The sequence below is a fragment of the Pterocles gutturalis genome, unplaced genomic scaffold (genome assembly GCF_000699245.1).
Source record: "Pterocles gutturalis isolate BGI_N339 unplaced genomic scaffold, ASM69924v1 scaffold45704, whole genome shotgun sequence".
Classification (NCBI taxonomy): Eukaryota; Metazoa; Chordata; class Aves; order Pterocliformes; family Pteroclidae; genus Pterocles; species Pterocles gutturalis.
The window spans coordinates 41,894-59,155 of record NW_010129816.1 but is presented as its reverse complement, the minus strand read 5'-3'; positions in this window follow the sequence as shown (position 1 = coordinate 59,155).

Below are 17,262 nucleotides of genomic sequence, written 5' to 3'. Positions count from 1 at the left end.
CCCTGATAAAGAGTGCCTCCCCATCTCTCCTGTAGGCCCCCTTCAGGTACTGGAAGGCTCCTATTAGGTCTCCTCGGAGCCTTCTCTTCTCCAGGCTGAACAACCCCAACTCTTTCAGCGTGTCCTCACAGGGGAGGTTCTCCAGCTGTATGACCAATTTTGTGGCTCTCCTCTGGACTCTCTCCAACAGGTCCATGTCTTTTTTATGTTGGGAGCCCCACAGCCAAACACAGTACTCCAGGTGGGGTCTCACCAGAGCAGAGTAGAGGGGGAGAATCACCTCCTTTATGCTGCTGCTAATGCTTCTTTTGATGCAGCCCAGGACACGATTGGCTTTCTGGGCTGCAAGTGCACACTGCCGGCTCATGTTGAGCTTCTCATCCACCAATACCCCCAAGTCCTTCTTCTCAGGGCTGCTCTCTATCCACTCTCCGCCCAGCCTGTATTTGTGCTTGGGATTGCCTCGACCCACGTGCGGGACCTTGCATGAGCTACCTCTCAATGAGACGTCCCCACCCCTTGTTTCATTTATGTTAAGCATTTGCAATGAGGAGGTCCAGCCCTTCAGCAGCTGCTAAGACGCACTGATCAGAGAAACCGGCAGTCAAGAGTGTGACTGTCATGGGGTTACCCTCACTGTCATAGAAACAACAGGGAATCAGAAAACTGCTCTTAAATGATCCTCGCCTACTCCTACTAGTTATATCAAGTTGTATCTTGTTAATTTTCAGCGAGAAGTTGTTTTGCTTTTTTCTCCCAGCAAAAGTAAAGAAAAACTGCACAGATGCCTATATTTCACTGAAAACACACTGCGTATGGATACTGTGTAGTATATGCTTCGGTATTTACACAGCGATGGCTTTCAATAAGTCATTGTAAGCATGTATTATGCAAAACTAGATAAAGAGCAAATAGGAACGTAATTTTTTGAGAAAACTTAAAATTAACAAAAAATCTAACCATTATCCCCGCTGAATTAAGTTATAACTAGCCAGGGATCTCTCTGTATACGGTAATACTTGATTAGAGGTTCAAGTCCTTTCTTACATATAATCGATTTCTTGTTCCTTACAATCTCACACACTAAATTTTCTCCCCAAAGCCATTAAATCATATCCACATTTAAATATTTCGTGACAAAAGGTTCCAATTTGTACTACTTCTTTCAGCTCACAACTGATTAAGCCAAGCCTCCTATAACAAATGTGTACAAGTAAGTCACTGAGTATAGAGATACCACTGCATGTTTACAGCCCTAACCCAGGCAGTAGACAAGTTTAAGTCCAACCCGTACAGCACACAGTGATGTTCCTCCTTCTTTGCCCATACAGCCTTATTTTTATTTTTATTTTTATTTTTATTTTTATTTTATATGTGTGGGTAGGTCTCTCACTATTTCAGACGGAGAAAATCTTTTAATCTCTAAATCATATTTAATGAACCTCCAAGGATACAAGATATAACCTTGACTCTTTTTCTAAGAACAGAAGTAAGCCCTATATCTAAACACACACTCGAGTCTAGTATAGATACAAATTCCCATAAACACATGCTACATCAGATCTATAAAGTAATGTCATGGTTAACCACCCTGAACCTGCCTCCTCATTTTTGCTGACCGTATGTTAGGAGGAGATGTGTCACAATATGTTAAGATACATCTTGTCTTAAACTTCTGGGTCAAATAGAACAAGTGACGGGTGTCAAGATGATTATCTTGGATGATATAAACAAGCTACAACAGAAAATGGACACAAAGATCAGCCTAGTTTTTAGGAGCTTAATTGGGGAGGATTGTGAAGATGAGTCTTCATTCTCTGAGTGCCTTTAGGTTTTACAAATTTCAAGATTTCGATTCAGCTTTAAAACCCCCTAATTTAAAAAATGCCTATTTTGAAAATACAGTCTACACAAAAGTACACTATAAACATACACCATAAACCTTGAACTTTTGTTCTGAAATCAGTTGTTTCAAATTCTCATTTCATGTGAGAAGCTCCATTGTCTCCTGTGCCTGCATTACAACATTACCTGCAGGTAATTTTATGTCTACACTCACACAGACACATGTATGTACATCCACATAACACACTACAGGATTTTTGCAGGTCTATTTTTATCTTACTAATTGACTTCTTGGCATAGGTAAAATGTATATATACACCTGGCTGAATACACAGCGAGAGATAATTATACAAGAGTTGAGATTAATAAAGGTTAAAAAAAAGTTAAAATTGCTTCTTAAACATGCCTTATGTCTGGGAAGCACTCAAGGATTATGTTTGAGCACTATTGTGATAACTTCTAAGAACCACTCAAAGTTATATAGAAAAACACATTGCTAGCCTTCATACTTTAGTAAGTTTGCATATGCACCATAAACTGCCGTTTTTGACGCATATCAGCTAAGTATCCATGTTACAAAATATTACATAGATACATGTTTGATTAAATAATCAAGCAAGCCTAGTGTTTATCACAAACAGATCTATAAGCCCTTCTTAAAGAGCTACATATTTTCTAGCTAATCTCAAGAACCATTTTGAGTGCAGCTGCAATAGTTGAAAAGCAGACTGAAAGATATTCATTTGGTCATACTATAATTGCAGAGGATGATTTTAATTAGGGTGTAGACAGAAAAAAAAATCAACATTTGTTTCTAATAAAGAAAAGCCTACATGATTTCCATGATTTAGGGTTTGTTGTTTGGCTGAATTTCCCAGGAGCATTTCTTTGCTTCCCAGTTAAATTTCAAGCTGTTACACTATGGGTAGTCCTACTACTCATGGGGTAAAAGTTACCAAAAGTGTGCAGCAGCACAACAACTCACATTAGTACAAATGGGGCAATGTGCAACACCTCTTGCTCATTTTGGCTAATTCCCATTGACCTCAGTAGGACAGAAGTAAGCCCTATAGCTAGTTTTTCATAGAAATGTATGCTCACACATAGAATCACATACTCATTTTCCTGATAGGTGTTTTTACCGTGCTGAATCTAACTTGCCTTTGCTTCTGGAAACATGAAGAAAAGGTGTGCATAGTTGCTTGCCATGATTATACATGTGCAACTGAAATGAGATTTAACAACCCAGCCTGCAAAGAGCTACAGTTAAATTTTTTTCCCCTCCTCTGTCACTTCTCATCCACCTCCCACCAGCCCCCCTTCACCAAGTGAAACCATATGAACGAACTCATGTTTAAGTGTCAGCAGCCCTTTCCTTGAGTTATACTGCTGAAGCAGGAAAAAACACAGTGCAGCACTACCAAGTTTTCAGTCAGTAATGGAAATCTTTATCTTTTGGCTTCACTGCAGCCTCCACTCTGCTAGAAAAATCAAAAGCGATAGATCTTCTTCCCCTCTGATGCGCCCTTTCTCTTATCTGTTGGACTTGTTTTCTTTGCCCCAAAGACACAGGGTATGCATGAGAATACCCGCATGTTAGAGCAGGGGAAGAGAAGAAGTCTGTCTTTTCCCAAAGTATCTCTGAGAATAACACTGGCGGTATGTATTCCCATGAAGAGTAACATGAAGGAGATTTTATTTACTTTTATGCACGCGTATATTTACTTTTCCTAGCAAGTTTGTAATGGTACTTGCTCTGGTTACCTCTTAGTCTCCAGGTCTCTTTCTGCATTCAGCAGCAAAAAGCTTTGTGTTTTGACTGAAAGGACCCCCAGAGACCTTTGCAAACTTTACTGGTATTGTAGACATCATGTCAAATACGGGTGCACTTTAGATGCAGAGTAATTGCACTTTAAATCCAGAGTAATTCCACCGACCACATTGGAAAGTAATTTTGGCATAACTTAGCCCTGAAACACGATGTGGAGCCAAGTCTGTTTGAATATATATCTGGGGCGTACCACCATGGTGGAGCATAGCGGCTGTCTAATGACGCACAGGAGCAGTACTCAACGGTTTCAGAGTGAATTTCTGCTGAAACTGCAGATGGAACATAAGGAGGTGGAATGCAATAACTGCAGCTGAAACCCAGCCAGGACACCACCGTTAACCACCCACGCTCTCACTAAATGGCCTACAGGGTCTTTACTGACCAAAATATGCAGGTCCTCTGTTTTACATCTCATCCCAAAGACGTACACCAGCAGCAGAGACCCCTGCACAAGCAACCTGCTGGAGCGCTGATTCTAGACTAACTTGCAGGGAGTGGTATGAAAATATTGGATCCCCAACACATGACTCCTTTCACGGACTGAGCTTCCTTATAGGGCACCCCAATTGCACAATGCCTTTTCATTTTTCAGGTTCCCCAACCTTAAAATAAATTTTAAAGCATTGCCCTGAAAGACGATGACACTGCCAAGTGCCAATTATAAAGCATCTGTGTGAATGGGGTGTAGCGGAGAGAGTCTCTTACTGTTTTCAGAAAAGAAACACAAATTTGAACTCTCTTCTGCTCTTCATGAATTTTTATTCACCTCTGCAACTCCACTGAAAACTATTAGGATGCAAGGACACTAGTTTTAAATGCTTCTTCTGATTTTTAAAACATATTGTTTGACTTTTGATAAAATATTCACTTTGTTATGGAATGCTCTAGATTATGGACCAGATAAGAATGTATAATTCAGAAGACGATGACTTTTTTTTTTCCTGAATAACACTGCATACAGGATTTTTATTTTTAAAACTATGATAGATCACTGTGGGGTTACAATGTATTTAATCACAGCAGTTCGAGATTCATTTAATCATAGCAACTACATCAAGCCTCTTTATAACTGGGTGCCTGACAATTTTTTTTCACATTTAATCTCTGTCCACACTTGGACGAAAAGAATCTAAGTACAGCCAGATAAGAGCCTAATAGTATTATCTTCTTGCATTTACTAGTTTTAGAGTGGTATAACCCCTATGATGTCAACAAAATTTGCTTTGATTTACAACTGCCATTGTGGTGACAACTATTAAATGAGAAGATCTGTCACTAATTGATAATGGCAGAACTCCTGTTATCATGGATTCATATTGATTTGGCAGATTTAAGAAGATTCAACATAATCTTTCAGCAGTTGTCATTATCTCATTATTTGACATTTATTTTGAAATACTGGTGCCAATTCCCAAGTACTTTTTCCCTCTCCCTCAAGAACTCCATGCATTTTCAAATGCAAACATTTGTTTTCTTCACCATCAGTTCTGGCAGATCCTTTCAAAAGATTTCTTTCCCAAATTAAGAGTTAATGTGAGGTGACCAGATGCTTTATAGTATCTGTTCATGAAAACAATTTTAATGCACATCAAAGGTGAGGCATTTTTTTCTTACATTCATCAAATGGTAGAATACCAAGACTTTATAGAAATTGGGTACTCAAATTCCTCAAACAGTTTTGAAATCCACAACCTTAGACCCCCCATACAGGGGAATATTTGGATACCTTTGCTTCTCTACAACCTACGAGAGTGGAAAATCCATTGAAATGTCTCTGAAGAAGCTTTGCCACTAACTCATGGCAAGTAACAGAGTGTTTGCCCTTAGGCAGACATAGCTCCTAGAGACAATCAAACCACCAAGCAGACAGTGTATGAAGGCAAAAATTTTAGACTGTATGAGGTGCCATGGGGACTTTTCAGGGTAGCTTGTAAACAGAGACACAAACATGGCAAACCACTGAACTCCAGCTATAAATTAACTTTACAACACAATTCTGCATGTAAGTGAGTAGGAAATACCCAGCATGCATATAACCATAGCAACAAATTATTTTCATACTTACTTTCACCAATTTTTGCATATATAGTTGCCCATTTTGGTATGCCATGTAAGAAATCACTTGTGGTTTTACTGTTTGGTGTCAGTGCTGCATAACTAACTGAGAAGTAAAGTTATGTTTTCTATGCTCTGGCAGTCTTTCAGTAAATTCAGTATGCTACTTAAGCCTCTCTTTCCGAGCCTCAGTTTCACCAACACTGAAAGAGCGACACATAATTTTTTATGAGAAACAGTAAACACTCACAAAGAGCACTGAGGAGGTATTGTATTTGCAATACACACAGCCACATGAGACAACCAGGCTCTCTTCTGCCAAGACCTTCCCCAATGCACAATGTGATAATACAAACAAATCATGTCTGACATCCTTGCTTCATCTAACATGAACTGCACCAAAAGCAGGGCAAGACAGCTAACAGTTAAGTCAAATCAGATTATCAGATGGTCCTTTCCTCACTTTAAATCTGAACTGACTAAAACCATAACCCTAACTGCAAAATATAAGCAACAAAAGCTGAGTCTTCCCAGGCTTGTAAGTAAAACTTCCACAGAAGTCAGTAAGAAATTTTCCTAAACAGGGGCATTGTAAGGAATTGAGAAGCTGCCCAAGGACAAAAACACTGGAGTAAAAGTGCCAATAAGTCGTACTCATAAACTGAATTTCATTGCATGCTTGGTATTCTGATCGAACCCAAACTGTGCCTCAATGAGGGGATTCAGCTGTACGATATGCTGGATATATGAATGGCAGCAGAACTGGAAGAATGATTTCCATCTTTAGCATTCGTTAGAGGACCATGCATTATTATTTGCAATATATGCAACACAATCTTAATGAGGCCTTTTTCCTTTGTTTACCTGAAAAATTTACACCAAAAACCTCAGGTGTGTCACAGGTGGCAATGTGACACAAAAGGGAGACAGCAAGGTGCAGAAGTGACACCAAAAGGGCAAAGGTCACTGGAATATAAAAATGCTATGGTACATGAAGTGAGCTATCTGTTTGCACATATTAGAGGCACTGAAATGCAAAACAAAGTGGGGGAAATTATATTACAGTGTACAAAGTAATAATAACTGTGCCTGCATGTCTTAATACCCTCTTGTCCCAGCAGTCCTGACTTTCTAGGCAGCCCACTTCTCCACATTAACAGTAGTCATTTGGAGAGCAGCAAACGTGCCATTAGAAGCACTTTTACAAGTGTATATTCATCCACCAATTAGCTTAATGTGGCCGCTTTCTGCATATTTTCTATCCAGGCTTGCACAAATCTTATTAATATTTCCCCCTAGCGCTTTGACAGATTACCTTGTCATTATGCATCCTGGAGCCTTTTAAACAATATGGGTAAACTACTGTTTGCGAGGTTAATGACAATTATCCCCTAATTACTGCATAAGTCACTCAGTCCACTTTATCTCATAGGCAGGGTTCTGCTCTGTGTATCTGCCATTGTGTCACTGTAAATGAATCTTGTATAGCTATGTTTATCTGTCGTTGCCTTGTAAATTACACTGACAGAAGAATGAACAAATTACTGTGTGTCATCACTTAAATACGGCTTCTGATAAAAAAAAAAGTCCCACAAGCACAGCACTTGAATTTTAGCCTGATCACAATTAGTAAACACATATTGAATGTTTTAGGAGATATATTTAGAAGTGGATGGGACACAGTGTAGTGGAAGAAGGCTCTGAAGTGGTAAGCCTAGGGGCGGTAAAACAGAAGAAATACAGAAAGCTACAGTAGTAGTAATTCGATCATCACCTCCTAAGAACTCTTCTGCTAATTTAACAGTTGATAGATGAGCCAGTGATATTTTCCAAACAATCTCATATTCAGGGCTGTGCCGAATTCCACAATTTCTATTGTTTCTGACCACAGCCACATACATGTTGGTTTTTTTTTTTTTTTTTAAGCTGAGAAGTCCAAACACAAGTTGGAACAGAAGTAGCATCCATAAAACCACAGGCAATGCTGATTTAATGGATGCATTTCAGAACAATATCAAAGAAGATTAATAATTTGGATTGTGTCTGCCCTGACCGGTCCTAATGACTCCAACAGGACTGCTCAGAGCACAAGCCACAGTGGAGTCTGGCAGGCAGCACCTAAGTCAATGTATTGATTAAAAAAAAAACCAAATAAAAAATTAAATTAGCACATTGCCTACTGTTTTCTACAGTGTTTGTACTTTGAGTCACCTCCTTGGTGTAACTGAAGTTTATCAGAGGCAGAGAAAAAAATTCTGAGTTCAATTTACCCTCTGGATTGAGGTAGTTTTACCCCAGGAGAGGAAAGCAGAATTGGCAAATACCAGCTTCCTGGTATACTCCATTTTCTGAAGCAATTTCAAGTTCACAGTTAAGAGTACTCTACTGATAGGTCATCACTGGGACCAGATACGTCCTGCTTTGAGACAGAAAGTGACTTCTTGTTGACCTCGATTCCTTCCTTCACCAAAGACAGCTCAATGACTTCAACAAGAAGCTCGTACATAGTCAGTGCTCAGAGGCAAAATAAGTCTGAAGCAAAATAAGTCTACGGTAAAGAATACTGAAACAACAGCTGCTTTTAAAATAATGCTTCTTCCTATATTGGTTTTGGAGAGTTACTGATTGATAGCCGTAGGAACCACAATCCTTTGCAAACAGTACAACAGAGACAGTGCATTTCCATCTGTCCTGGGAAGATCCCTTCCTGAGTCAGAAAAGGCCTCTTTAGTACTGGTTTTGGATTGCTGGCAGTCACATTACTTTCCAAGAGTCAGTAACAAGTGTGCTTCTTACAGGGACTAAGGCTGCAAGTTTCATTTCCTTAAGCTCAGTGCTGTCACAGCATGTGAACTTCATCTCACCACTGGCTTGAGCAGAAACTGAATCCTCTTGCTCTCCCTCAGACCTGACATTTAACTCTTATAACAAGGGTATTTCCCTGCTTGTCAGGCAAATGGGTGATTCGTGGAGTGAAATGCTCTTTTAGCTATTTAGTTGAAACTGCTGGCTGCACAGCTTGCAGGAAAACCTGTGCATGACAATGGGTCTGTCAACCTGCATCCTACAATGAGGTTATACAGTAACGCATTTTATCAGTTTTGGGGACACACTTTATACATATATATATATATATATGATATATTCACAAATTATGTATACATTGATATGATGTTACATATTTGCATATTTAAAATGTATTTGATTCTGCCTTATATTTTACACACGTCCTCATTCAGGAAGCTTTCCCATTTTATACACATCCTAAAACATGTTCAGCCCCAGCTTCTGACCAATGCAGTACAAAAAAATGTAGTCAGTAGGACAACATGCAAATTAGAGCAGAGTTATGATTGCTGAAGGGTAGCAATATAAGGCTGTTTAAGCTGCTGTACAAGAAAAAAAAGTCAGAATTCTCCAAAACCTGCAATTCAGCAGGTTATACCAACACTGAAAATCTTTTTAACATAGTAAAGTGTAGATTTATCTTATTGGACTATGACAGTATCATATCCAGAAAGAATAGACAGACTGAGATATAACAAAATTACTGATATTAATAACAGTGGTTTGAATGCAACATGGATGAGGACAGCACCTCTGACCATGCTCTCAGTATAGGTTGGAAGAAAAAGCTACAGTGAAATGGTAAGAAAATGTAACAGCCATCACTGCCAAGGATAACTGAAAAGACTGATCGATTTTGAGTAAGCACTGCCTCAAGGGTTTTGGTCCCCCTAGGATTGATCCTTGTGTCTGTCCTGTGTTCAGTCAATGCAACTTTCAGCAGGGTATCCACTGGAGAAATAAAGGGAAGTGCTGCAGTAGCCCTCCACCCTCCCTCTAAGTATGTTATTTTATCTCTGTGCTGAAGGAAAAGTTAAAACCAGTGCGGCTGATGGTGAAGTACTAGGCAACAGATGTTTTAAAATGTTTAAGGGCACAGAACACTGTTATTGCCATGTACAATATTATCTGGAAAAATGTGTTTCTAAATTATTAACCCTTCTCTTTTAATTTGGAGGTTCTTTGGCCTCTGACCTTTGCTAACAGCAGAGAAACTCTGCAAGACAGAGACACGATATACACTCGTCATAGGTAAGGTGGCAGTCCCACCAATGAAGGTAAGGATTAATACCTGTTTGCTACGCAAGCAAGCGTGGGCCCCAAATGCTACATTAACTTTTAAGAGCCGGGAAACAATGCTGGCTGATTGTGGGGAAAACTGTGAGACTGGTTTAATGAAACAATTTTAATGAAAAAACCCTGGCAAAATAACAGAACGAAACTAGGTGACAGCTAAGAAAACAGACAGGAGAAGCACAGTTATTCATGTCAGTTAGGGTCTTCGAAAACATTACATATACTGTGCAACTTCTGCTTTTGCATCTTTTTGGGTTTCATCAGCTTTCCTCAAACAATCTCTAGAGATACCAAGTTACTTGCAGAGAACTCTATTCATTAAAGAATATTATTTACATAGGTATTATTCAGCTCTGTCTGAGATCTTTTACATTTAAATGAAAGTATGTACCTTTGATCTAAAACTGATTCAAAAAACTAAGTGATACTTTGTATGGACATAGATCAGCAGGCAGTAAAGGTTGAGGTAAGCAAGAAAACACTATAAAATTTAAAATGAACATAGTGTTAACAAGAAAGCTCAGTCACAATGCTACTTATGAAAGGAAAATCTGAAGAGGAACATGAACATTTAGAATTATAACAAAACCATTAATTTTGTGTATTAATTATTCATAATTTACAGAGAATTTCACACACTGTGGAGTTTTAGATATCATTTTTAGCTCTCAGCAACAGTACAGGAAGAACAGAAGCACATTTTTCACAAGCAATTCGTGTTAAGGAGGACACTGGAAGATATGATACATATTGAGAGTATGGACTGGACAGAAGAGTAAGCAAGAGGATGCTGGATGGTGCCACCCCTCTCATTCTTCCAGTCAAATGGCCTGGTATGGTATGATGGACATGAACATGTAAGTAACCTTGTTTCATGTGTAAGAAATCTTCATTATTTTCGGTCAGTTTGCAGCTCCAGAGTTACTGTTTGAACTACAGGTGCAAATGACCTCAGTGCTTGGAAATTCAGAGTAACTGAACTATTCTTAGGGTTTAACAAAGGACCTAAAAGATCAAACAGAAACCTCATAAACCACAAACACTTGTCACCTGAAAAGAAAACCAATCTTTTTGCATTTTTAATGCCCTTTTTATCATAATCTCAGAAAAAGAGGTGGAGGTGGGCAACCCCAAGGAAACTAAAGCTTTAATCCTAGACTCAGCAGCCACTTCTTGTGTATTCCGGACAAATCGTAGTCCTTCCTTGTCTTTCGAATGGACATAGGCAACATTTTCCCTTACTTCATGATGTTGTAATGAAAAACACACCACAGATTTCGAAATGCTGAAGTCATTGGAGCCCTACATATATGTAACCTCAAATAAACAGTTTATTGTGAACTTGACCTGCCTTTATGAACAGTCTGTCCTGCAGTAAGGTTTTAGATAACTGAGCTACAGAAGAATTGAAAAGGCAGACTTAGTGCCTATCTAGAGAGTTGCAGTAACATTCACACTCCCTTTTCCAGCGGAAAACAGTAGGACATGGCCAGAAGCATTCATTTCTACGATATTCGGACACTTAAGCTACAATCAGTCGATGAAGGCCTTTTCTAGTCCATCTTCTCAGAGAACGACCTTTATTACACCATGCTGTGATTGTTTCATTCATGCTTATTATGTTCAGAGCTTCCCAAGTGAAACTATTCTCAAATAAAAATACCAATCCCACTTCCCCAAATGGACACCAATAAACTGTCATTAGATTACTTTTAGTGCAGCAAACTCTGAAGGAAATAACAGTGCTCATACTTTCTTTCGATAACTTTACAAGCCACCCTCTTACCCCAGGGGACAGAACACTTAATACAGAAGAGACTCCCTTGAATACAAATATTTGTTGCAAAGCAAATAAAATGAATTATTTTCATAAAAAGAGAGCAGTAAGAATAGCTTGGCAAAATGCAAGCAAAAAGTAACTTTTAATGTTTTTGGCACATCTCCAGCTCTTAGAAATGGCATCCAAAGTTGGTCCAAGTGTGGCTGATAAAGCAGGTTTAGAGCTGCCTTTCAACTTTCACTTTTTAATAATAAAAAATCAATATATGAAGGATTACAAGCCTCTTGGTTTTGATTTTGTATATCAAAAACAAAAGATGACAAGGTTATGGTGGTATATGAAACTCCCCAGGCCACAGCCACGATGATGCAAATATTTTATACCCTATTTCTTTATTGCACTCTATTGAGAGGCTGAAAAAAGTTATTAAAATAAAATGAATTATCCTTTTTACATATATATATCTAACGTGGAAGTGCAATCACGAATTATCCTTTTTACCTATATATATATCTTATGTGGAAGTGCAATCATGAATACGCATTCTAAACCCCAGAAATTCAACAGATTACAGTTCAGACCCTAAAGCAATAATAAATGCCTATTTTAAAATAAAACAAGGAATAGTCTGGAGAGCAACCTGCATGCAAACATAAATGTTCGTATGGGGCCAAATGCCCTGTGAATTACACTATGAAGAAAAGTGAAAGTATCACGGTGTACAAAAGAAAGAACTAAGCAAATCTCTTAGCAATCACAAGACTCTCTCAGCTGTTCCTCAGTAATGACAATGTCTGAAATGAAACTGTTTAAACAGTTTTGTGAAGGAAGTAAGACTCTCATTTCATTGTTCACAGACAAGAGCTTGGATCAATCGTGATAAGATCTTCTATAGACGGAAGGCCATATTCCTACAAACTTGAAAAAGGCAAATGGGAACTGACAACTGAAAGCCAATGTCAATTTTGCCCACACAGGACAGTAAGGTCAGACCTCTAGAGGAATCTGTAAAACTCACAGTAAATGGAGTTATCATTTATAAGTTACTTAAATCATATCTCTATGTCTTCCAGTCCTCTTAGCAAGAAATGATTGCTGCCAAGTCATTAGAAATACAACATTAGTGTTGTTATATGATCAACTCCTGGAATTGTTTTCTACATTTTTTCTTAGGTGAACTACAGAGTAATTCATTCAATTTGGTGGAGCCAAAAAGGCAAGGTTACCTATAACACCATGGTCTCAAGCCACATGAGCTTGAAGGAGGGGACCACACCTTCTAAAATCCATTAATCAAATCAAATTACTATGCAGGATTCACCATAGGAACATCACAGCAGTCTGACCAGGTTTAAACAATTATATTGTGGTAAACACACAGTAGCAAGGACACAGCAAACAGCAACAGCAGTAGGTCAGAACATGCAGTAATGCAGTGCTTTACGCCTGCCTTTTTACTGATCTGAGGGAGTGAAAAACACCGAATTTACACTCACACAAAGAAGGCACCCACACCATAAGGCACTACAGGACTTACGAACAAGCTTTGACACAAGATGTAGTACAATCAGGTTAAAGCCCAGCTTTGTTCTTCCTTAAGTGCAGTTTTAAGAGGGAAAATATACAGGGACACGAAGCTGCATTTTCACAGCAGCAGGACAGGTGAAGTTTGGAACGAAGCAGTAAAAACTATGTGTGGGAATTAGGAGAGCGAATAAAGCAATGGCCTACTCCCTCTGCAGCCATTCACCCACCTCTTTTTCCTATTTTTCAACCAGAGTGGTGAGAGCTGTGGCTGCAGAACACCCACCTATAGTATCGCCATCCATAAGCGAGCACTGGCTGGGCAGATGCCAGAACAGTTAAAGCAGAATTCACTTAGTATTTTTTAAGCACTTTGTATTGCACAGAGCCCTCTAAGGAAGGCTGATTTCCATAAAGCCCCATTTCCATCTCAAGGTACTGATGATGCCATAAACCACAAGTGCTTCTCCTCTCAGACACTGCAGTGGAATTTCAGACTCACCACAAGAAGCCCATGTATTAGCTAGAGCTCAAGGAATACAGGCATGTACTGCAAGGCATAGCCTTAGGTCAGCCTCAGGATTTAAGAGCAATTAACCAAGACAACAGTGTCCAGCTATGTAGCAATAATTGCACACGCATGCATGCACACGTTTCATGCATTTTGTCTACATTCCATAGAGCACTCTACCTATTATTTAAAGCTCTTTGATCATCACTCTCTAGTCAAAGATGGTGACACAGAATTCCCTGAAAGAATGATAAAAAAATTTCTTGGACTTCACGATATCTGAACATTTGGTGGTTTTTTTGTGGGAGATACAATGGCTTCTCATGGTGTGCTTCTGTCACTTCATTGATATGGCTTGGATTTTGTGCTGTGTGACTTGACTGATGCTATTACATTTGAACCGGAGTAAGAAAACCCATCCTTCTCCTCTCAAGTGCCACAGAGGACTTTCAAACAAGACGAAACTAATTGACAAAAGAAGAAAGAAAAAAAGGGGGATGGGATATGTCATGTCCAGATAAACTTCAGAGAAAACGTAAGAGATTCACAATCCACTTCATGTATTTTAAAATTATTTAGTGTCTGTATGATGTTATCATCAGGAGAACCAATCTCATTTGGAGTCCAAGCACAACACTTACCACACTTAAAGAGACACCACAGCTGAAGAACTGGCACTCTAATGACTCCTTCCACTACACCTAATCAACATATACAAGCTGTGTTTTTAGTTTCAAAAATATACTTTTCAAAGCCTATGACGAAGCCTCGGTGACACAGGGCTCAGCAGAAGTTTGTAAGTGTCCCCTGAACCTCAGGTGTAGCTGCTTGTCAGGAATGCAGATGCTGGTGACATCTGCCTCACTGGGGACTGAGCGCTCCACTGATTCAATAAGGCTACACAAGTGCAACAGGCCTTGATGTCAGTTACATGGTTTTACATACCTACCATGTCAGCGGTTCTCAGCCTCCCTGGGAATTTATTCAGATATAAGTGTATTCAGCCCGTAACAATGTCTTCTACCTGCCAGAGAGCTAGAAATATTCCCACCTTTTATGAATCGACATTGCATGACTGCTGGTGTTTTACAAGTCGGGAGGGGGAGAAAGAAAAAGAGAGTGAGAGAGGAAGGAGAGGAGAGAGAAGGGGAAAGAAAAAGAGAGGGAGGAAGGGAGGGGGAGAGAGAGGAAGTAAAAGAAGAAAAGGGAGAATGAGAGTGAAAGTGAGAGAAAGAGAAGGAGAGGGAAAGGACACTTTCCTAGAATTTCTGTTTCACCCCCATTTTATAAATTTCCCTAGGAGTAAATCCACCTACATACCAACAGCATTTCTCTAAAAACTGTTTAGAAACTGCAGGAAGTATAGAACAATGACTTTGTCTGAACCACAGTGCTTAACAGATCCATTTCCTTTTTTATTTAAAAGAGCTGATATTCAAAATGTCAGCTCTGCACATTTGCAGTTGTTTTAATTTGACTTAGACAAGCAGACAGTGCAACCACTTGCTGATGTAAAACTGCTCACATGGGCTATCCGTATGGGACTGAAGCCCAAATCAGTTAATTTCGAGATGCAGATATAAAATACAGACAACAGTCTGGAAAAGGCATGAGTGAAGATTAGATTTCTGTATACTTCACACACTGAGGCTGGGTATCAACAGAGAAAATTTCTAACGACATTAGTGATCTTCAATGCCCTCTTACACCTCATCCTTCACTGGTAAAATAATACAGAGATTTTTTACTGTGTTGCAGCCTCTTCTTTTTTTGTGTGTTTCTTTAATTCTGATGATATTGTCAGTAACAAAGACTAGCAAAGTGTGTTATTAAGGGCTGGGGGGTTTTTAAACATCACTATATATCTATGATGCAAGTTAAAATTAATTTGGAATAAGCTTATGAACCCAAAATTGTATCTATCACCATTAACACTCTGTCCAGATGTTATCTGATGCTGATACAACAAGGCTTCCAAGCATATTCTTTCTGCTGTTATTATTCACGACAGGCAGATAAATAAAAAAGAAGTCCTAATTTCAAGCAATAGCTGTAAAACACTGTCCTCACACAGGCAGTCACCTCAAATCAGTCAATAATTAAGACACAATGCAACATTTGCAAACATTTTACAAAAAATTCTTACAATACTTACAGTATCTACACAGAGAACTTGGTAGTAGTGTAGGAATCTGGACTGCTTAGCAACGCAACAGGAATGAAATCTCTTGGTATTGGCTCTCATGCATACACATCAAGACCTAGTGTGGCAATAGAGTTGCAACCATAAATGCCACCTGAAATCCTTACTGTTAGGAAGGCTATGTGCCAAATGAGACAGTAGTTTAAAATTCAGCATTTTGAAATGAGAAGAGAAGTACCAATCTATTGTCAAAATGATGGAACATGGAAGAATCTACTCTGGCTTTTGTCACGTTTTATTGGCCACAGGTTTGTGGGGATAGAAAGGAAACACTGCTTTTCCTGTCATTCACTAGTGACACCGGGTAACATTACATAAGTGACAGCATGATAACTACAAAGACACTAAACAAATGTGAGGAGGAGAGGTGCAGCAGGAGCTCTTCTTTCTATCAACTGTAAATGGAAGGAGATTGGCAGGTCTGAGAGTGACTCAAAGATGTACTCATGTTCAAAACCTAAAATGTTGGACTTGTGCTCTTGAAAACGCATCTGAAGTTTGAACTCACTGGAATACATTTTGTCTTGTGTGGTTGTGATGGTCATGAGTTATATATATGCATACAAAGCAAACTGACTCCTTTGCTCCACAGTCCAAGCTGAGATCATTTTGAAAGTGTGACACTTGATAGCCATTATTGCAGTGGTATGCACTCATGATTCATAAGCATTACTTGCATTTTGTGTGTATGTCATTAGAAAACAAGAACAGAGTTGCAAATATATGCTTTCTGTAAATTCCTCCAACTTTTTTCCCTTAATATATATTTTTTTTAAGCTTTCCATGCTCCAGGACAGATGTGGATCTTCCAAACCAAAACATTAGTGAAAAGCTTTGGCCCATAAAGACCATATAAGAGATACTAGTTAGAGATTTTACCTAGGCTGGTATTTTTTGTGTTGCCTTGATGGTTCATATTTGGTAAGCAGAACTATGGCATGTGGTGGACAGAAAAAAATTTTACTCTCACTGCTCCACTTAAATACTCCAAAATGAGTTGATAAACAAATTGCAGAATTATTAAGTGTTTAGTACTTTGAAGTATTTTATAACCTATTATGTATCAGTCTGTATTTTTTATAAGGTGTTTTTTCTAACAATCTCAATTTTTACTAAATAGTAAATACTTACAAAACCTCAAAATAAATTATTTTGATCTAGCTGAACTGGATAAAATTTCCTCCCCTAGCATTTATTTATTTATTAAATTAAATTAAGAACTTGCTTGTTAAGCATGACATTTCCTTTGGTTTAAATAAGATGAGCAAGACAAGATTTCTCCACAAGTACAAGAAGAAAAGTAAGACTTCAAGTAACATGTTAAATGGTGCATATTTAATTTAGAACAATGGATTTTGTCTTTTGTTCTG